The sequence below is a fragment of the Lepidochelys olivacea genome, assembly GCF_965140295.1.
Source record: "Lepidochelys olivacea isolate rLepOli2 genome assembly, chromosome: 13".
Lineage (NCBI taxonomy): Eukaryota > Metazoa > Chordata > Testudines > Cheloniidae > Lepidochelys > Lepidochelys olivacea.
Window position 1 is genome coordinate 32,855,467 of NC_140423.1, and position 22,884 is coordinate 32,878,350.

General features: G+C 47.8%; 2 pseudogenes across 2 annotated transcripts in view; both read right to left on the bottom strand.

Moving 5' to 3' along the window:
• The window catches only part of LOC311529434 (olfactory receptor 5V1-like), a 504,463-nt pseudogene that overhangs the window by 60,545 nt on the left and 421,034 nt on the right, over positions 1-22,884 (bottom strand). The gene's annotated exons all lie outside the window — the stretch shown is intronic.
• Positions 4,684-5,860, bottom strand: LOC311529398 (olfactory receptor 5A2-like; annotated as a pseudogene). The gene is made up of 2 exons: positions 5,835-5,860; positions 4,684-5,557 (listed from the first exon to the last, which is right to left on the bottom strand). The product of its transcript is annotated as an olfactory receptor 5A2-like (transcript).

Here is a 22,884-nt window from a genome sequence, read left to right on the forward strand (position 1 = left end):
CCTCTGTATTCTATCCTTACCCTCCAGCGTATCTACCACTCCTCCCAATTTAGTGTCATCCGCAAACTTGCTGAGGGTGCAATCCACACCATCCTCCAGATCATTTATGAAGATATTGAACAAAACCGGCCCCAGAACCGACCCTTGGGGCACTCCGCTAGATACCGGCTGCCAACTAGACATGGAGCCATTGATCACTACCCGTTGAGCCCGACACAGAACTGCCCCAAAATAATTCCTTTTGGAACTTTTAAAGGTATTTAGGCACCTAGTAGGATTTTCAAAATCATCTAGGGACACCTAAATTTTAATAGGTGTTAAGCACCTGGACGCTTTTGCAAAGGCAGCAAGTCCCCTAAATACATCCTGATGATGATGATGATGATGATGATTTAGGGTAAAATTCACAGGGCCAGCAAAAGGTCTTTGTAACCCAATGGTCAGTGTGTGTACCTGATCTTCAGAGGATATGAGTTGGTTACTGTCATAGCTAAGCAGACTTGGCACTTTAGAGCAACTTGTAATAGTTTAAACTTTTTAGCTCTGTGGGTCTCGGTTTCAAACCTCAGTGGGTTGGCTAAGATGATGGCCATTTCACATGCATCACATAAGTCCAACCTAATTGGTAAGGACTGGAGAACATAAAAGAGAAATCAGAAATTTTGAAAGCTGCCTAATGGAATTGGGTGTCCAAATCCCCTACGCATCTTTGTACATTGCAGCCTCAGGGTGAAATTAACTGAAAATCACTTCAGTCCCACCCAACCTCTAATTTGAGGATTTAAGGGAGATTTAAGTATAACAAAGGCCTTGTGCTGGTCCTGTGCACAGCAGTGAATTTCTCTCTTGTCTATTTAGTCTGGATTTTAATAGAGCCTAAGGGAGTTGGGCACTCAATGCCAGTGAACACTTTTAGTCTCCTTTGACAATCAGAGCCGGAGACTACAAAGTCTTTGGAGGCTGGGATTGTCTCACTATGTGTTTTTTCTAGAGCCTAACACAAGCGGTCCTTCATCCCTGCTGGAGCTTCTAGACACTAAAATCATCATCATCAATCATCATCTCAAAGGAGAACACAAGGGAAAGATTTGACATCTTTCCTAGGCCAGATGAATGGAAACTCTGTAATTTGGGGTATGGAAAGCAATGCACATTCCTTGGTCAAAGTCACTCTCCAGATTTCTTTTACAGCAAAAATAAGAGAAAATCAGCACATTTTCTCTGCCCCTTCCTGCCAGAAATGCTGATGCAGGCTGTGTCTAAACCATATCTGGTTTAGGTATGTCTTTACAGATCATTGTTGTCCAGTTTCCTCCAGACGCTCATGGCATATCCACAGAGATGTGGGTATGGCACTACATACACGCTTCTCTCCTTCTCTTTAACTGGGGTTCCTTATTCCACAGTAGGGCTCACTAGATACAAAGACCCAGCCAGGAGAGCATCTTACACCAAAAGGAACAAAGTTTGAAAATCCCTGTGTTTAGCTCCCAGGAGTAGAAACAGTATTTCTGGTCACAAACACAAACCAAAAAGCTGCAAATTATGCTTTGGCTGGAAATTTACCCTCTTAGGGACGAATAAATTCTGTATGAAATTTGTAAGAAATGTGGGGGTGATCTTTCCATTATTAGAGCTATTTAGGACCAGAATTTTCATTTCATGGGAAATGCCATGAGTTCAAATTTTTGTTTTCATTCCAATTCTGACTTCTTATTTTAAATTTTATTTTGAGATTTTATTCATTTTATGTCATTTATTTTATTTTCAATTCTATTCTACTGTTTCCTTTTTATATTATATTTCATTTTGAATTATTTTATAAAATTATTTATTCTCCCTACACAAAATTTTGTAGAAATATCCCATGGAACATTTTGATCTTGACAATTTGGCATTTTCTGATGTTAAAACCATTCCATCAGAAAATTATTCTTCTTCATTAGAACTTATTAGAGAATCTTGTGCCAGAACTATAGGCCCCTTGTTGGTTTATTGGAGAGAACGATAACCATCAGAACGTGTGTTCCAGCATTTACAGAAGAACACAGATATCCAATTATTACTCAATGTAAGGTAAACTAGACGATTGATATTCCTAGTCCTCTCTTAGCATGATTTCCTCCCTAATCATGCAGTAAGGTCTCATCCAATTTATCACCAGTTTGAATAATTTTGTGTCACCAAAGCATTGAGGCTCATAATGCCCACATGTTCGTGGCTCACACAACTGTTTGGAAAAAGAGGTTTTTTAAAAATTAATCTCTACAAAAAATATTGCAGACAGGGATGAAATCCCATTGCTTAACTCTTCGAAGGATGCGCGTCTAATCTGAAACTGGTTAGGATACAGAGACAGACCAGAATCTTCTCAGACCCTGGCTTAAATTTTTAATTCCAAGTTGATTGACTCCATAATTTAAGGAATATTTTTTAACTGAAATCAGGGGTTGAATCATTATTACCTGGCTATTTACCATTCACTGTGATCAGCTGCCATGTAGACATCAATAGGAAGCATACGGAAAACATTGTCCTTATTACCCTTGGCTTCCTCCTAATTTTATTTTCAATGCCCATTGTACACCATGGCCATGCCCTTACCAAACGTCACCCTCTGCTCTCCCTAGTCTCCATGATACAGTACGACTGCCCCATCCCATCTCTGCAGCCCCCAATGCCCCTTGGCCCTGGGTACATTCTTGCTTGTGCAGCCGGCCCTGCAGCTGGTACCGCGGTTTCTGTTTTTCGTGAGCGAGCTAGAGCACAGCTAGAGCGGCTACAGGAGATGCCATTCACACCCCTGGCTGCAGTGTAGACGCACCCCACCTATGTAAACTGAATTATTCAGTCAGGCCTCTTCCCATCAGCCAGCTGTTTTTGACCTGGCAAATCAGCGTCACTTCTCTGCACGCCATTTTAGTGTGGAAGACAGACAGGTTCCTTGGGTTCCCGCAGATATTTTCGAAGCCACGAACGTGCTGACGTAGACTCACAGAGACTCACTTACGCGAGGTCTCCACACAGATTTTGCACCAGGATCACTGTTCGGGTTAGTGGTGTGACTTCTGTTTTGGAAATCGTTCTACCAGTACAACCTCTAGTGCGGACACAGCGACCCAATATCGAGGTCCCTTGGACTGGTATAGCTTATTCCCCTTCGGAATGAACTATCCTGATACAAGCAGTTTTACCTCAGTGTAGTTGCATCCAGTCAGATTAGATGAGTGGCCCCCTCACGGCGACTACCGGAGGCCTCAGGGAAGGCCAGAACGCAGCCACTCACCTCATTTTCCCTTCTTTGTTCCGCAAATAAACTCCACACGGGATTTTTCCAGTCCAATCACAACAGCCCCCATTAAGGTTTCATTTATTAACTTAACATTCAAAACTAAAATGCAGATGACACCTTCCCTCCAGTTGCCTACACCCCAAACTCCCCCCGTTCAGTCTGAGTCCTGTCTGCCTTAGCAGGCCACTCCCAGCTCTTCCTAGCTGGAGCAATTCCCCCGGTTGAAGGGTTTTCCCTCATTCACTCTCTGAAGTTTCACTTCAGTGTCCTGAGTTTCTCTCTTCCCCCATCCCCTTTTATTGGAAATGGCCTACTTCCCCTCATGTGGGGACCCTTCTATAACCAGTGCAGGGATAGGCCAATGTAGTTTAAGTGGTGCAATTTCTATGTGTAGACAAGCCTTGTTGCATTTATTCCTCACACCAGCCACAAAGGGGACAGATAAGGGGAGGTCTGACAAGAAAGGCAGCAGAAAGAGAAGATTCAGTTTAGTTCTTTTATTGCACGATGCTTTTGGTGACAGACACACAGATATTAGAGTCACTGAGAAAATGGAGAAACATGAGAAGGAACTGGTGGAAAACATCCCCTGGTAAGTATCAGAGGGGTAGCCGTGTTAGTCTGGATCTGTAAAAGGGGCAAAGAGTCCTGTGGCACCTTATAGCCTAATAGACGTATTGGAGCATAAGCTTTTGTGGGTGAATTCCCACTTTGTCAGATGAATCCCCTGGTAAAGTTCTCAGGATAGTGGTTTGGCTGTAAATGTACAGGCTGGATTTTCCCATAAAAGCTGATGTTAGGCACCAAAATTGTATGGACAGTGAATGGGAGTTGGGCACCTTGCACCCTTTGGTCCCATTGTCAAATACAATTGGACATGGTGGAGCAAATCGGGCACTGGACTGGGACTCTGGATAGTTGGTTTCCTGCCACGAACACACTGAGTGATTCTGGCCCTCTAGGATTCACAAACCCAGCTTGGCTGATGGCAAACCCTGCAGGCACCCAAGTGTTTCCAGTAAATGGGCCGCAGGTGCCCCTGGCCGTGACCTCTGGAGCCCCACACCAGGCATCCAGATGCCGAGGCCACAGAGTGACGCTCAAACCTGGGGAAGGTGCATGTTCCCCTGCCTGACTCTCCTCCAGGGCCCCATCTGGCCAGTCAGGTGCCCAGAGGCTTTGAAAAATCCCACTCGGACCCTAAGTATCTGGAAACAACTGGCCCTGAATTATTGCTGAAAATGGGCAAATACAAGGCCTGTGCTGGTGTCCTGTGTTCTGGGGCACAGGTCAGAGGGTTTCCTTTGGCTTTTCTCTTCCTTTGAATGAAGCCTGGGGATGAAATACACTCTATGAAAAGAACGTTAATTGACGGAAAGGAAATTGGCTGGTTAGCATGGTCCAAACATGAATTTCCTGCAGGCTTTCCTCAAGGCTTCCTGGAACTCTTTGTTTCTCAGGCTGTAGATGAGAGGATTGACCAGGGGAGTCAGGACGGTGTAGATGACACAGAGAACTTTCTTGAAGTCACTCAGGATGTCGGTGGTTGGGAACATATAGACAATCAGCAGAGTTCCATAAAAAATGCTCATCACGATGAGGTGGGAAGAGCAGGTGGAAAAGGCCTTTTGCCTGCTGGTGCTGGACAGGATTCTCAGGATGGTGGTGAATATGCAGGAATGGGACCAGTGAGAAAATCAAGCTGAGTGCAACAGCCACCATTTCCATCTGCTGAGGGTCATTGCAGGAGAGTTTTACAAATGTGATGAGATAACAAAAAAAAAATGGTCAGTACCATTGGGGCCACAGAACGTTAACTGAGATATGGAAAATGTTGTTATGCTACCACCTAGGAATCCACCAATCCAGGAGCCACCTGCAAGCTGCAGGCAAGACCTGTCACTCATACAGACAGCATAGTGCATTGGATTGCATTTTGCTCAATATCTGTCATAAGACATCACCGACAGGAGAAGGCATTCTGTAGCAGCCAAAGAACAAAAGAAATATAATTGTGTGAGACACCCATTGAATAAACTAGTCTTGTCCCCAGTCAGGAGACTGGCCAGCATCTTGGGCAGGATGGTGGATGTGTAGCAGGTCTCCAAGCAGGACAAGACAAGCAGGAAGAAGTACATGGGGGTGTGAAGGTGCTGATCAGCCACAACGAGCACAGTGATGAGGATGTTCCCAGCCATGGTTGCAATGTAGATCACTAGGAACAGCAGGAAGAGAAGGAGCTGACCTTTCTCCTTTCTTTTGTTTCTGGCAGCCAGCCAACCAAAACACCCCACTGAGTTTTAGGAAGGGGACAACAGTCCCCTTACACAAAGTTCCATCTAGCCCAGTATCCTGTCTTCCAACAGTGGCCAATGCCAGGTTGAATAAGGAGGTGGCCACTCCCGTGGCCCAGTGGTCGCTGCCATCCTTCTCTTCCTCCCAGTCCTGGCCATGGATGTCCACTGGGTCAGAGCAGCCACCTTCCCTGTCCCTTGTGCCCTGGGGTCTTGGATCCCTCAGCTGGTCGGGAGCCCCCCGTAACCCCGCTGGCAGCACTGTCCTCGCCATGACCTGCACCTTAACCCCCATTGAGCTTCCTGCAACTGTAAAAATTAATAGTTAAAAATTGGAGGGAAAAAGCTTAGAGATAAAATAATCCCAATAATAACCTCCTAAGGGGAGAAATAAAACCGATTTGTGCCAAGTCCACTTATAGCCAGTGTCCTCCCCCAGAGCACCGAACGCAGCAGCCAACAGCAGCTCAGCTTGCCCCACGGCAATTCACTCAACACACTGTGAGGGGGGAGCTGCCATGGAAGGCACAATCCTGTAGGGGATCAGGAGGGGAGGTTAGAGAGGAACGAAGGCTGCTGCCGTGTTTGAAGCGCTGGTCTTGGACTTGTGAAATGTTGTTTCAGTTCTCTGCTTCTTCACAAGCTTCTTGTGTAACTTTCAAACCAGATTTCCAAAGGCTGGTAGATACCTAACTATGCACCCGGGTGCCTGAGTAGGCGCTGTACCTAACTCCCATCAATTTCCAATCCCACTGGGGGATCTGTGTCTTGAGGTACCAAAAGACCTCCAGAAATCTGCTGCTCCGTGCACCAGGTCCCTTCTGTAAAGCAGGGGTAATAGCACAGCATAGGGGTGCTGAGAGGCTAGATACAATTAAGGCAGTGGAGTGCCTAGATACCAGGGTGATGGAGGCCAGGTAGGGGCCTAGGATAGATATGACCTGATAGGTCTTTACTTTTTCCAAATTCCATAATTTTGCTTTGGGCAAATATTTGTGGCTCCCATAATTGTATTTTTAATAAGTGTCTTTGTTTTTAAATTGATCTGGCAAAAACATTGCTGACAGGCCTGGGTGTCGCGTATTGTAGGTGGGGGGAGGCTAAGCCTGCCCAAGCAGCCCAGAATGGCCCTGCCCACGCTCCATCCCAAGGCCCCCTCCTGCTTTCCGCTTTCCCCTTGGCCCCCCCGAAGAAGAGCAGACTGCTCTTCTTCTGGGAAGTGTGCCGGGGTTGGGCTACATTTAGAGCCTGGGGCTGGGATTTGAGGGAGCTGGGGCTGCCTAGTGCTGGGGGCCCCCGGGTGGTGGGGCCATGCTGTCCAGTCAGGGCTGGCCTTACCATGAGGTGAACTGAGGCAGCTGCCTCAGGTGCCAGACTGGGGGTAGGGGGTTGGGGCGCACCACTGGGACCCAGAGTGTAGAAAATTGTGTCTGCTGCTGGTGCGTATGTATTCTCTCTGCTCTAGATGCAGAGAGATGGTGGAGAGCTGTGCTGGAGGAAGGAGGGCACAAGAGACATAACAGGCAGGCAGGAGAAAAGGTGAGAGGGAATCACAGAAAGCAGCAGGAGCTGCAGGGAGAGAGAGGAGTAGGAGCCTCTTATGTACCTCTCTAGCCCCCCCAGGAGCCGGGACTGATTAACACCAGCTTCGCAGGGAGCTGCCTGTTTCCTGCTGCTTCCCTGAACCCACTTGAGGAGAACAGGCCGTCAACTGAAGAAGTAGGAGCCAGTTAGGCCCTTAAGATGCTGATATCTTCCCTCCCTCAGGCCCTGCTACCAGCCTGCTTATTTGTCCCCTTCAACTGAGTGTTGAGAGCCACTATAGCTGGCACAGAACAGCAGTCATGAGTGAAAGAAGAAACCGCCCCTCTGGGGCAGCATTCAGAAAAAGGAAGCAAGCAAAGGAAGCTTTTCTATCTAAGCAGGAAGGAGCTCTCCTGAGATACACAGACACAAATGTTCGCAGTGAGTCTTCCGGCCCCAGTGAGGATATGAGTGGTGAGGAGATGCCTGATCTTCCAGTTAGTCAGAGTGCAGGTGACCTGGCAGCTTCTGCGGCATCCATATCTCCATCTCAAATGGATGTAACCATGCACATTCCTGAAGAAAAGTGTAGATCAGAGAAGAGTGTGGTGGAGGCCCAAGAAACAGCTGCTGCTGAGTTTAGTTCCTTAAGTCTAGATGATCCAGGACTGTGGACCCACTTGAGCAGTAGCCTGAGGGACTTCCGTGTACTGCATGGGCCACAGTAAGTAAAAAACTTCATGTTCCCCAAAGACAATGAAAATAGAAGTGTCCATCCAACACATTACTGGCGTGACATCCCCAATGGTGGCAAAGTGGAGAGGCCATGGCTTATGTACTCAGAAACCCAGAATGCTGCATACTGTTTTTGTTGCAAATTCTTCCAGTCTAATGCTCCAGCCACATTGGGTTCTACAGGAACAAAGGACTGGAAAAATCTGGCTAGAAATCTGGCATGCCATGAGAAGGCAGCAAATCACCAGAGAGCATTCCATAGGTGGAAAGAGCTTGGGATCAGATGAAGGTTAAAGGCCACTGTGGCGGTTCAATGATGAGACAGAACACAGCTTTATGCAAGCAAGCAGGCTGGTCAGCTGAGACGGGCTGTTCTGCCCCCCCGCCTTCCACCTTCTCCTTTTATTATATTTCTCCCCCCTAAGCATTACACACTGCTACCGCAAAAAGATACACAAAGGAATGTATGACGTTGATTAATGTACTTATTTGCCATGCTTTATCTACTACAATCCTGGTTCTCAGGCCTTGAGCCCAGGCTAAGAAAGCCTCCCACAGTTGCTGTCCCAACAATCAAGTTCTCATGGTTCATATCTAGCCCTTGTCCTTGGATAGAGCAATGTGTGCATTGCTTCTACAGAACAGTCAGGGTGTGCCCCGCCTGCTTCCAGGTGGAATAGCTAAACATGAACCCTTCATCCCCCCGTTTTTTATTTAATGATATTTGGCCATCTCATGGTAGCCGTCAATTTGTTTTGTCATGCTATTTAACTCCCAGACAGACAAGGACATAACCTGGGGAGCTTTCCAGGGCAAAATTTTACAAAGTCTTAACAAGGAAGGAATACATTGTACACAGCAGCAGCAAAAAATAAGCCCAATGATTACAAACACAGAATAACCAAAAAGCTGTCGCAGCCATTTTAGAGAGGGCAGCCAACCTGTAAGCCAATTCCAAAAACCCTCAAACCCCAGATCTTGGCGTATGTGTGTTGTAAGACTGGCCAATTCAGCCAGTCTAGTTTCTATGGAGCGACTATTATCAGTTAAATTAAAGCAACACATGTGCTGAAATGTGGAGCAGCCTAGATGGTGTTTCAGGAGCAGAAAATCAATGGCTGCTCTGTTATCCAAAATTGCGTCCCTTAATTCGTGTTGTTCTGTGTTAAGTAAGGCAATAGCCTGGGATGTTGTATTAATTGCCTTTGCTGCAAAGCATGCCAGGTTATTTAAAGTTCTGGCTGAATACATGGCAAGCGCGGGGACCCCAACAATAGAGGCCGCTAAGGCAATATACTCAGCACGACTAAAAAGCTCAACATCTGCAATACAATCATCTAAAAGGGGTACACTTCTTTTACTACGGTTTTGACAAGCAAAAGGCAATATAAGTGTCATTCTACTAAGACAGCAAAGGGTGCCATCACTTAAATTTGCAGGAATATAATTAAAGGTGCGTGAACCGCAAGTAAAAAACCATCCTGATGGTAGGATGATATGGCCATAATTATATGAAACATTAACAGCATGGGAACAATTTAAAAGGGGTTGAGAAATTTTTCGACAGCCCAAGGGCACCTTTGTACTAGTGCAGTTAACTACACGCGCACAGGTGACATTGTGAGCCCCGGCCGGGTACGGTGTGTGGAGGGATATAGCCGTGCAAGGCAGAGTATAGTTGGCCGGGCCCCAATTAGCCATGCTAGAGTACTGGGAGGAAAGATTCGCATAAGCAGAGAACAGTGTCTTATTCTCCATCTCCTCAGGGTGATGACATGACATATTGGAATAAGGCATGTACCTAACAAATCTCCGGCTGCTACAGAATTAGATAGACAAAAGTGGGTAACATTTGCTATTGAAGCCAATCTTTCCCATATGTTATATGTCATTCGGGCTCGTAACGGGGGAAGCGCTTCCGAGCCAACCCCTACAGGAAATAGCAGGCACAAAAGGCACACAATCATCACAGAATTAGCAGTGATTTGGGCGAGAATCGCCACAAACAAAGTCTCAGGAGTCTCTGGCTGTTGATCTGCTGCCAGCCTTCGTTGGGCCACGGCGACCAATGCTTTTACTGCTCCCCATGTCACGGCCCGGTATCCACCAATGTGATATAGGCCATCATGTGCCAGCAATGCCCCTCTGCCATATACATTGGTCAAACTGGACAGTCTCTACGTAAAAGAATAAATGGACACAAATCAGATGTCAAGAATTATAACGTTCATAAACCAGTCGGAGAACACTTCAATCTCTCTGGTCACGCAATCACAGACATGAAGGTCGCTATCTTAAAACAAAAAAACTTCAAATCCAGACTCCAGCGAGAAACTGCTGAATTGGAATTCATTTGCAAATTGGATACTATTAATTTAGGCTTAAATAGAGACTGGGAGTGGCTAAGTCATTATGCAAGGTAGCCTGTTTCCTCTTGTTTTTTCCTACCCCCCCCCCCAGATGTTCTGGTTTAACTTGGATTTAAACTTGAAGAGTGGTCAGTTTGGATGAGCTATTACCAGCAGGAGAGTGAGTTTGTGTGTGTATGGGGGTGGGGGGGATGTGAGAAAACCTGGATTTGTGCAGGAAATAGCCCAACTTGATTGTCATGCACATTGTGTGGAGAGTTGTCACTTTGGATGGGCTATCACCAGCAGGAGAGTGAATTTGTGTGGGGGGGTGGAGGGTGAGAAAACCTGGATTTGTGCTGGAAATGGCCCACCTGATGATCACTTTAGACAAGCTATTACCAGCAGGACAGTGGGGTGGGAGTAGGTATTGTTTCATATTCTCTGTGTATATATAAAGCCTGCTGCAGTTTCCACGATATGCATCTGAGGAAGTGAGCTGTAGCTCACGAAAGCTTATGCTCTAATAAATTGGTTAGTCTCTAAGATGCCACAAGTACTCCTTTTCTTTTTACGCCTCCTCCGTTTCCGTCCCGTCATTGTCGACTCGGGGGGCAACGCGGTCTCCTCCAAAGTCAGCTGAAACTCTGGTATGGGATTCGACAGCCCCTGGTGCCATGCCATGTTGTTTAAGTACCGGTCGCACACACCGGGCCGGAACCCACAACGGTCCTGCAGGGAGAGACACAGCAGCATATCCCCGACCCCAAGTGATTAGAGGTACTGGGCCCAACCACTGTGGATCGGGCAGCTGACGGTAAAAGACACACGGTCTTTCCAGTACCTCAGATTTGTGAAAATGCCGATCCGCAGGGGTCTGTTGATCTGCATTCAGTGTTAAATTATTTAAAGTAAACAAGAGGATATGCATTTGTTGTTGAATGTCTCCTAAGGTTCGGAGACGCAGCTCCCCTTGTTTTAATTGTTTATCTAGCAAGGTTTTGAGTGTGCGATTGGCACGTTCAACAATGGCTTGGCCCGTGGAATTATAAGGGATTCCGTGTTTAAGACGGACGTCCCAGCGGGCACAAAAGGTGGAGAGGGCTGCAGAGCAGTAGGCTGGGGCATTATCTGTTTTAATTTGGCAGGGGCGACCCATAACAGAAAAGCAGGCCAGCAAATGGTGAATAACTTTGTTAGTGGCTTCCCCACTTTGTGGGGTTGCCCAAAGGAAGCCTGAATAAGTATCAACGGAAACATGTAAAAACGAATAGGGGCGAAATTGTGGCACATGAGTAACATCCATTTGCCACAGCTGATTTGCTGTGGTACCTCGGGGGTTAACGGCATAAGAAAAAGTAGGAGCAGCAGCAGCACAGTGGGGGCAGGAACGAACAATGGAACATGCATGATCAGCAGGAATGTGAAACTGCCGGGCCAAAACAGAGGCAGACTGATGAAAAAAGGCATGGCTTTCAATGGGGTCAGAAAAAAGGGAATTTACCTGACCACGCAACGCGCGATCGGCGCGGGCATTGCCCTCAGTGAGTGGCCCAGGCAGAGGGGTATGACTGCGAATATGAGCAACAAAGTAAGGGAAATGACGAGTGGCAAGAAGATGCTGCAAAGAGAAAAACAGGCGAAGGAGGTCTGCATCAACCTGAGGGGTAATGAGGGCAAGGGGTAAATGATCAATTACCTGATAAACATAATGGGTATCCACAATTAAATTAAAGGGACAATCAGCAAAAAGTTGAAAGGCCAAAATAACAGCAGCCAATTCTGAACGCTGTGCAGAACGCTGAGGCAGTGTAAAACGAGAATGCCAACGAGGGGGGTCACCCAACTGATAAGTGACTACACCTCGGTGGGGAGAGCCATCAGTAAAAAGAGTGACAGCGGAAACAATGGGTTGAGAGCGGCTAAGACGATGAACAACTAGGGGCACCTTTTGGGTAATGACCAACCGAGGATCTTTTGGAGGATTGTAAGAAATCTCTCCCACATAATCACAAAGAGCAACCTGCCAGGCCAAGGAGGTGTGGCACAAAGAGTCAAATTCAGTACGGGACAAGGGGAGCACAATGGCAACTAAATCAGTGCCAGTGAGTTGCACTGCACGGTGGCGGGCTTTACGAACAAGATCAGATAGGGCATCTAAATACGGATAAATATTTCGAGGAGGGGTGGATGAAAGGTACAGCCACTCTATAATAGAGACAGCTGTGTCTGTACGGGGTACAAACAGAGCCGCAGTTGGCGTATGAGGGGTGGCAAGAAGAACCAATCGTAAGGGACGGACCTCAGGGAGTCTGTCCACAAACTGCTGACTCAATGCTGCATTGATTTGTCGAATGCAGGCAGTATGCTTTTCAGTGATGGCAATAACTGCACCAGGTAAACGGGCTCCACACAGGAGCTCAAACAACGGCTGCAGCATTGAAGTGGGGAGACGAAAGTAGGGCCGAATCCAATTTAAATGGCCCAAAATCTGTTGTAATTTAACAAGGGTTAGGGGTTGAGGTAGAATTAATTCCGGACGAACCGGAGCAGCATAGGTTTGTAAAACCTTATATCCGAGGTAGTGGTAGGGATAAGAGCGTTGGATTTTTTCTGGTGCCACTAACAGGCCATTTTGGCCGAGAATCTGAGATAAAGATTCAAGCTGTTGTGCCGTGACCCGGGGACCACTTAGCAAAATGTCATCCATGTAATGGTAGACCTTTAGCGAAGGGTACCGGGCACGGAAAGGGGCAAGGGCCCGATCCACAAAAAGCTGACACAAGGTTGGACTATTTTGCATCCCCTGGGGCAAGACCTTCCACTGATACCTTTGAGAGGGTTGCTGATTATTATATTGTGGCACCGTAAATGCAAATTTTTCGCGATCTTGAGGGCAAAGGGGGATGGTGAAAAAACCATCTTTTAAATCTAACACACAAAGTTGATCGGTTTGAGGAATTAAATTTGGATTTGGTAAGCCAAATTGCAAGGGGCCCATAGGTTGGATGCGTTTATTTATTTCCCTTAAATCATGTAACAGCTGCCAAGCACCCGATTTTTTCTTAATAACGAACACCGGGGTGTTCCAGGGACTGGTGGAGCTCTCCAGTCGGTGTGCTTGCAAATGCTGCTGCACAAGCGAATGAAATGCTTTTAGCTTTTCTAGAGGGAGGGGCCACTGGTCAATCCATACGGGCTCTAAGGATTGCCATACCAAGGGTAATGCGGAGGGCACAGTGGGTGAGGGAGGGTTTTGGGCCATCAGATGTTAATATCGAGGGTGGTGTCTAACTTTGTAAGTAAATCACGGCCCCAAATATTGAGGTGGACAGGGAGTACAAAAGGGCGGATAGTAGCAAGGGTACGGCCTCCCGGTTTAGAGACTGTGACCCAAGACAAACTGTGGCGCCCGGGTTTACTACCCCCGATCCCCCACAATTCTTTAGAAGGAACCGTAGGCCAACTAACCGGCCACTCCGGATCACAAATCACCGTAACGTCAGCTCCAGTGTCCACCAGCCCTGTAAAAGGAACATCATTTAAGAGAAGTGTTAACTGAGGTTTCGAGGGGCGGACTGACATTGTCAGAGCAACAAGTGGAGAAGACGCGCTGTGAGACGGCGAGTGAGACAACGTCGATCCAAAGCCGCCTCCGCCCCGAGTTCGATCCTCGGCAGCTGGCACCTGATAGGGGACTAAAATCAATTGTGCAATTGACCGTCCACGCGGGAGCGACTGTGGAAGCTGAGTCCACACCTGAACCTTAATAATGCCAGTGTAATCACCATCAATGACCCCTGGAATGACAAAAAAGCCCTGTTTCCCAGCATGTGAGCGAGGGAGAACAAGACCTACAAAGCCAGCAGGGAGAGGTCCCGTCACCTGTGTAGGTATGGCACAGACCTCCCCTGGCAGCCGAAAGTCAGTGTCCTCCTGCATGATCAAATCAAGCCCTGCACTTCCAGCAGTCGCCGCCCTCATAGAGTCTACGGATTTTAAGGCAGAGGAGCGGTTGTCTGAGTGGGAAACACCCCCGTTTGGCCCTGGGTTCGGGGGGGACCTGTCGCGCGGTTTCCCGACCCGCTACGACACTGATTAGCCCAATGATAACCTTTCCCACACTTGGGGCACTTCTTTGAGGGTCGGGCTGGTGCCTTAGATGAGCGGCACTCCCGCTGAAAATGACCCTCCTTACCACAGCGGTAACAACGCTTCCCCTCCTTCCCAGTTTTTCTCAGGGCGGCAGCCAGAACTCCAGCCTTGTGGGCTTGTGTGCCAATGTTCTGGCACGCCCGCAGCATGTCTGAGAGCTCTAGAATTCCAGAGGCTTGTGCTGCCTGGAGAGCACGGCGGCAATCCTCGTTTGCATTTTCAACTGCCAATTTTAACAGGAGCTCGTGAGCTGCCTCAGTGTTATCCACCTGTCGGAGGATAGCCTCATGCAATCTGTTGGTAAAATCCAAAAAGGACCCTGAGGCACCCTGACGGATACTGACAAAGCTTTTGGTAGGCTTGCCTGAATCCGGGACCTTCTTGAAAGCATGCTGGGCACAGGTGGAAATAATGGGGAAGACGGCCTGAGGGAGATAGCTCAGTGGTTTGAGCATTGGCCTGCTAAACCCAGGGTTGTGAGTTCAATCCTTGAGGGGGCCATTTAGGGATCTGGGGCAAAAACTTGTGGATTGGTCCTGCTTTAAGCAGGGGGTTGGACTAGATGACCTCCTGAGGTCCCTTCCAACCCTGATATTCTATGATTCTATGAAGTTGAGACTGCATCTCAATAGTAGCAAATGGGCCCTCCCCTGCCAAATGCTCATAAATGATACCATGCTCTCTATGTACCTGAGCTTGGCGTTCTGCCATCTGCCGATACTCACTAAGCCAAATAACATACTGACCGGGTGATAACATCATGCACAGCAGCGTTTTCCAATCCTCAGGGATTAGGGAGTACCCAGTACCTATCCCTTCAACGAGACCACGCACAAAGGTGCTAGTCAGGCCAAACTCACGAATTGCTTTCTTTACCTCTCTAACCACCGAGTATGGCAAAGTGGTCCAGGTGCCCACGGGGTTGCCCTGGTCATCATTCTGCCAGGTCACCGGGCAAACTGAGACCAGATCAGCCAGCTCCTCTGCTGTAAGATCTGATCGAGCTTTCACTGCGTGAACCATTTGTTGCACCAGCGAAAGCTTCTGAGCAGATACAGATGACCCTCCGGGGGGTCCCAGAGCATGGGGCCCCACGGACGGAGGGTGATCACACACTGGCTCCGGTGGGGAAGGCAAGGGAGGCGGTGGTAATGAAGACACTGGGGGCAAAGCAGGGAGAGGGGGGGCTGTGGGTACAGGAGAGGGTCTTTCCGAAGCGACACGCTGGGTTGCATCAGTAGAAGGGGAGAGAGCTGCAACGGGGATGGCTACAGGAGCCGACGGGCGTGGCGAGATCACCAGCCTCGTGAAAGAGAGCCTATCCGAGGTGACACGCAGTATCGCGTCGCGACAGAGGTGCCAGGCATGTAAAGCCTGCATGGGCGCCCGAGGCTCTTCGTGCAATGTCTGGCCCAAACGCTCCCAGTCCGCTAGCTTAAGGCTTCCGGCTTCAGGATACCACGGGCACTGGGCACGCACCTCCTGTAGCAGGAGAGTAAGTGCTCGAGCCGGGCAGTCATGCTGAGCCTTATGCAGCAAATACTGCAGTTCATTGCGGTGTTGCACTTGCAAAGCAGAGAGGGAGCTTCCCATACTTACCACAATGAAAAATACTCACCGGGATCCACAAAGCGGATGAGTGACGCGTCTGAAACCCTTGCCGGGCGAGGTGAGTGCTGAGGGCCCCACGTTTGGGCGCCAGTTGTGGCGATTCAATGACGAGACAGAACACAGCTTTATGCAAGCAAGCAGGCTGGTCAGCGGAGACGGGCTGTTCTGCCCCCCCGCCTTCCACCTTCTCCTTTTATTATATTTCTCCCCCCTAAGCATTACACACTGCTACCGCAAAAAGATACACAAAGGAATGTATGATGTTGATTAATATACTTATTTGCCATCCTTTATCTACTACAATCCTGGTTCTCAGGCCTTGAGCCCAGGCTAAGAAAGCCTCCCACAGTTGCTGTCCCAACAGTCAAGTTCTCATGGTTCATATCTAGCCCTTGTCCTTGGATAGAGCAATGTGTGCATTGCTTCTAGAGAACAGTCAGGGTGTGCCCTGCCTGCTTCCAGGTGGAATAGCTAAACATGAACCCTTCAGGCCACCATAGATGATCAGCATCAAGAGAAGATTGCAACAGTCTCTTTACCAGCAAAATGTTCTGAAAAGGCTCATTGCCATTGTGAGAATGCTTGCTACCCATGACCTAGCACTGTGTGGCACTTCAGATCAGCTGTATGTGCCAAACAATGGAAACTTCCTTAAAATTGTGGAGCTGATGGCTGAGTTTGATGCTGTACTCCAGGAGCATCTAAGAAGAGTCACCACCCAAGAAATGTACACACACCACTACCTTGGAAAAACAATTCAAAATGAGATCATACAGTTACTAGCAACAAAAGTCAAACAGAAGATTGTGGCAGATCTGAAGTCAGCAAGATATTACTCTGTTATTCTGGACTGCAGACCTGACCTCAGCCATACGGAACAAATGACTTTAATGGTGTATTTTGTAACAACAACAGAACCTAGTGAAAATGTCCCTGCAATGGTGACTGTCAGAGAGCATTTTCTAGAATTTATTGACGTTAATGATACTACAGGAGCTGGTATGACAAATGTGCTTCTTAAAAAGCTGGAAGATACGGGAATTGCGATAGCTGACATGAGAGGTCAGGGCTACGATAATGGTGCCAACATGAGAGGAAAGAACAGAGGAGCGCAGACTCAGATCCGAGAGTTAACCCTTGGGCTTTTTTTGTCCCATGCAGTTCTCATTCATTGAACTTGGTGGTCAGTGATGCAGCATCAGCTTCCCGTGAGGCTGCTGAATTTTTTAATGTAATTCAAAGCATCTATGTATTTTTCTCTGCATCAACTCATTGACGGCAAATTGTGAAGCAACATCTGGGAACATCCTCTCTGACACTGAAACCACTGAATGCCACGTGATGGGAAAGTCGAGTGGAGGTGATAAAGCCTATCAAACACCAAACTGGGAAGAGAGAGGATGCCATAGTTACCATTATGGAGGATAATGCTATGACAGGAACTGTTTGTGGGAGAACAGTGGCAGAGGGAAATGGAATCACCAGAAACATACATAACTTCAAATTTCTGTGTGGCTTAGTGTTGTGGCCTGACATACTGTTTGAAATAAATGTTGTAAGCAAGAGACTTGAAGGTGTTGACCTTGATATATCTGGAGCAATGGGGCAACTGGACAAAGCAAAGTCATACCTACAGTCTTTCTGGTCAGATGAGGGATTTCAAAATGTTCTGAAGAGTGCACAGAAGTTCACACTCGCACTGAAGCTATTTTCCCACCCATTCAAGAATACAAGAGTCACTGAAGAAGAAGACATTTTGATTACGAGGCACGGGATAATCCCATAAGAAACCCCAACCAACAATTCAAAGTTGAATTCTTTAACCAGGTACTAGATTGTACAATACAGTCAGTTGAAGAACGTTTCATGCAGCTCAGGGAACACAGCGGTATATTTGGGATGTTGTAGGATATTCCAAAATTCCTCACTATACCTGAAGAAGACCTACACCAGCAATGCAGGGCACTAGAGAGAGTGTTGACACATGATGACATGTGCGATATTGATGCGAATGATTTAGGTGATGAACTGAAAGCCCTTTCAAGATACATTTCAGCAGGATCAACTCCAAAGGCTGTTCTGGAATATATGTGCACAAATAAGATGGCCACCCTCTTTCCAAATGTGTTTGTTGCTCTGCACATACTTCTAACACTTCCTGTAACAGTTGCCAGTGGAGAATGTAGCTTCTCCAAATTGAAGTTAATAAAAACACATCTACGCTCCACAATGACATTGGAGAGGCTGGTCGGCCTTGCAACCATCTCAACAGAGTATGAGCTGGCCCAGACTGTGGACCTTCAGCAGGAAGCAGTTCAAATCTTTGCAACCAAGAAGGCACAGAAAGCACCACTTTGATTATTCAAACAGGTTACAATGCCAGTGTTTACTATGCAGACAAGAAAAGTTACATTTGCTGTTCAGGCGTTTGAAAGTTAAGTGTTACTTAAAATTTTTGAACAAGGCATTTTAAGTTGTTAGTTCTCTTTTATTGGGGTAGGTAGCAGAGTAGTACTATGAGCGAAGTAGAAAAGGAAAAAGGCAGAATTGAGACCTTTCAAAGTTTTGGCCCAAGCGAGGGGGCATGGGGGTGTCATTTGAGCTCCCCGCCTCAGGTGCCAGAATGTTGTGGGCTGGCCCTGTGTCCACTGCTCAGGAGGGCTGGGGGTGCTGGGGCAGGGCATCGCAGAGCTGGGATGGCGGAGCCAGTGGATGCGGGGAGAAGAGAGGGGCTCAGGGCTCTGGCACGGTAAGAGGGCAGAAGGTGTGGAGGAAGGGGGGAGAGGGGCGGGCCTCAGATGAAAGGGGCAGGGCTGGGGGCTTGGCTCCCCCAAAGAGTGGCTCATTCACTGCTCATGACGACAAGGATGAAATCGCATTGCTTAATTCTTCGAGGGAAACACGTGTAATCTGCACATTGGCTAGAATACAAGGAGAGAGCTGAAACTTCTCTCACTGTGGCTTAATTTTTTAATTCCAAGTTGATTGACTCTTCATCACTTTAAGGAATATTAAACCTGTGATTTCAGTTTAGAATAATTATTACTGGCTATTTGCCATTCCCTATGATCAGCTGCCATGTAGAGATCATTAGGAAGGATACATAAAACATTGGCCACATTAACATTTGCTTCCCCTAATGCCCAGTACACAGTATAGCCTCCCCATGCCTAACCCTCTGCTGCCCCCAATGACCCTTTGCCCCAGGTACATTCTTGGATGTGCAGCTGGCACTGTACAAAAACAGTACGTACAACAGTACACTGTTGGAAACAAACCAACCAACCCGAAACACCATTCTAGGATGTATTAGCAGGAGTGTTGTAAGAAAAGTACGAGAAGCAATTCTTTCACTCTGTCCCACGCTGATAAGGCCTCAGCTGAAGTATTCAGAGTAACAGCCGTGTTAGTCTGTATTCGCAAAAAGAAAAGGAGGACTTGTGGCACCTTAGAGATTAACCAATTTATTTGAGCATAAGCTTTCGTGAGCTACAGCTCACTTCATTGGATGCATACTGTGGAAACTGCAGAAGATATTATATACACAGAGACCATGAAGCAATACCTCCTCCCACCCCACTCTCCTTCTGGTAATTATTAAGGAGAGTGATCACTTTAGATAAGCTATTACCACCAGGAGAGTGGGGTGGGAGGAGGTATTGCTTCATGGTCTCTGTGTATATAATGTCTTCTGCAGTTTCCACAATATGCATCCGATGAAGTGAGCTGTAGCTCACGAAAGCTTATGCTCAAATAAATTGGTTAGCTGAAGTATTGTGTCTTGTTTAGGAAAGACGGGGACAAATTGGTAAAAGTCCAGAGAAGAGCAACCAAAATGATTAAAGATCCAGAAAAGATGACCTGTGAAGGAAGGTAACAAAAACTGGGTTTGTTTACTCTGGAGAAGAGAAGACTGAGAGGGGACATGATAAGAGTTTTCAAGTAAAAGGTTGTTACAAGAAGCAGGGAGAAGAGAAGACTGAGAGGGGACATGATAAGAGTTTTCAAGTAAAAGGTTGTTACAAGAAGCAGGGAGAAAAGTTATTCTCCTTAACCTCTTTGGATAGGACAAAATGCAATGGACCTAAGGTGCAGCAAGGGCGTTGTAGACTGGACATTAGGAATAGCTTGTGGGATCTTCATCATTAGAGGTGTAACCCTTCTTCCCATCAGAGTTGTCAGCAACAAGGGCCGGGTTCAGTATCTAGGGGTTCCATTCCAATAACACAATGCAAAACCGGCTTGAGCCCCTACCCAGTGACCTGGGACAAATATATTCCACCCACGCTGGGCGCCTCCAAGAGGCAATACTTCCCCTCTCGCAAGCACAGAGTCTGAGTGTAGCAAAAAGCCTTTTAATAACAGAGAGAAACAATGTGGCATTATGTTGGGGAAACACCACCAACAGGATTCATAACACAACCCATGAGCAAAAAAACCCACCCCAAGCAAATTGGGGCGTGTCCTTTCCCTTGGGTTCTTGAGTCCAGCAACCCCAAATCACCCAAAGTCCCAAAACTCCAACGACCCAAAAGTCTCTGTCCCTGGTCAGGGCAGCCCCAGAGTTCAAAATTTTATCTGCAGCGTTTTACCTCCCAACTTGGGTGAAGATGGGGTGGGGGAGGAGAAAGAGGTCAGGGGCACCTTACATGATCTGAAGCTGACTGCCCCACAGCTCCATAGGGCTTCGCTCTGCTCAGCTCCGCCCCACCAGCCGCCCCATGATCTGCTCCGCTCGGCTCCGCTCCATGTTCCACGAACTGCTCCAGCCGTCCCACGAACTGCTCCACCGGCCAGTCCGCGAACTGCTCCACCGGCCAGTCCACGAACTGCTCCACTGGCCAGTCCACGAACTGCTCCACCGGCCAGTCCACGAACTGCTCCACCGGCCAGTCCGCGAACTGCTCCACCGGCCAGTCCACAAACTGCTCCAGCCGTCCCGCGAACTGCTCCACCGGCCAGTCCACGAACTGCTCCACCGGCCAGTCCGCGAACTGCTCCACCGGCCAGTCCACGAACTGCTCCACCGGCCAGTCCACAAACTGCTCCCGCCGTCCCACGAACTGCTCCACCGGCCAGTCCACGAACTGCTCCACCGGCCAGTCCACGAACTGCTCCACTGGCCACTCCACGAACTGCTCCACCGGCCACTCCACGAACTGCTCCACCGGCCACTCCATGAACTGCTCCACCCTAGATCTCCAGGCTCCCCCACTACTTACCACAGCGCTCAGCGATTTCAGCTCTTTTGTGATTTCAGCTTGTAGTAGGGGAGCCTCAGCGCCAGTGCACTCTTAGCCCCAAGTGAATTCAGCTCAGCAGCCTGTAACTAGCCTCCTAATGGAATCAACGTTAGCTCTGAGATTCTGAGATTCCACAGTGGAGAGAGGAGGAAGTGCAATTAGCATGTAAGGCCCTCACCAGGGGGCCCATGCCGCCAAGTATTAATACCTGTCCCCAGCCTCTCTCCGTTCACTGGGTTTTGGAGCCCATGACCCCTGCCTAGCGAGTGCTGCTTAGTTGATGGTGAGTCCCTCCATCATAACAAAAGGCCAAGTACAGTTTCACTGTCCTTGATTCCCATAGTCAGGGTAATAACAATTTATTCTTCCTGCCCCAATAACAGAGACACTGGGGATCCCACAGCAACCAAAGTGACCATTTGGGCAGCTATGGCCTCATGCTAGGTGGGGTGGGTGTGCCTATGCAAATAAGATCAGCTCCTGAAGTTCTTCTCCACAACTTGCTTCACCTCACCACCAGATGTCAGGGTGGAGCTCATCCTGACTCTTCTTACATCGGTTTTTAAGAACAGCTCAAACACCTGTGAGGAATGGTCTGGTAATGACACAGTCCTGCCTTGAGTTCAGAGGACTAGACTAGAGTCCCTTCCAGTCCTACTCTTCTATGATTCTGTTAATGGAAAAGACATTTCCCTTGGATTATCAGAGTTTGTTTCAAAGCCAGGAACGTACAGATATATTTTCACAGGGACTCACACGAGGTCTGCACCCAGATTTTGCACCAGGATAACTATTTTGGTTAGTGGTGCAAATGTGTTATGGAAATAGTTATACCACTACAACCTCTCATGTGGACACAGTTTACCAATAGATCGCTTATTCACCTTCCCATGTGGGAACGCTCTATCCCACCAGAAGCACCAACACATCAGTATTAATGCATCTACCAGGTGTAGACTAGTGGACACCTTATGGTGCTGGAAGCCTCACGGCAGCCCAGAACACAGCCCCTCACCTCAGTTTTCCTTCTTCATTCCCCATATAATGGAGGAATTTCCCTGGTCCCAGGGTTTTCCCTGCATGAGCCTCTCTCACTCTCTGAAATCTCACTACAACCTCCCTAATTTGCCTATTTCCCTAGCCCCTTTCTGCCCTTTATTAGAAATGATCTGATTCCCCTCAGGTGGGGACCCTTCTCTAACCAGGGCTGGCTTGGCCCCTGGCTCTCCAGCCCAAGGACACGCAACCCTTTCACAGGCAGGGATAGGTAGATATAGGTAAAGTGGTGCACCTTCTATGTGTAGACAAGCCTTGCACATTTATTCCACTAACCGGACACGAAGTGGACAGATAACAGGAGGTCTGATAACAGAGACGACAGAAAGAGAAGACTCAGTTTAGTTCATTTATTGCATGAATCTTTTGGTGTAAGATCCACAATAATTAGGGGCTCAAAGAAAAAGGTAAAACCTGAGAAGGAACTGGTAGAAAACATCCCCTGGGAGTGGAAGGAATTCTCAGGATATTGGTTTGGCTGTAAGTGTACAGGCTGGGTTTTCCTATTAGAAGCTGATGTTAAGCACCCAAATCCTATGGGCAGTGAATGGGAGTTGGGCACCTCACACCCATAGGTGCCATTGTCAGTTACAACTGGACGTTGTGCAGCAGACTGGGCATTGGAC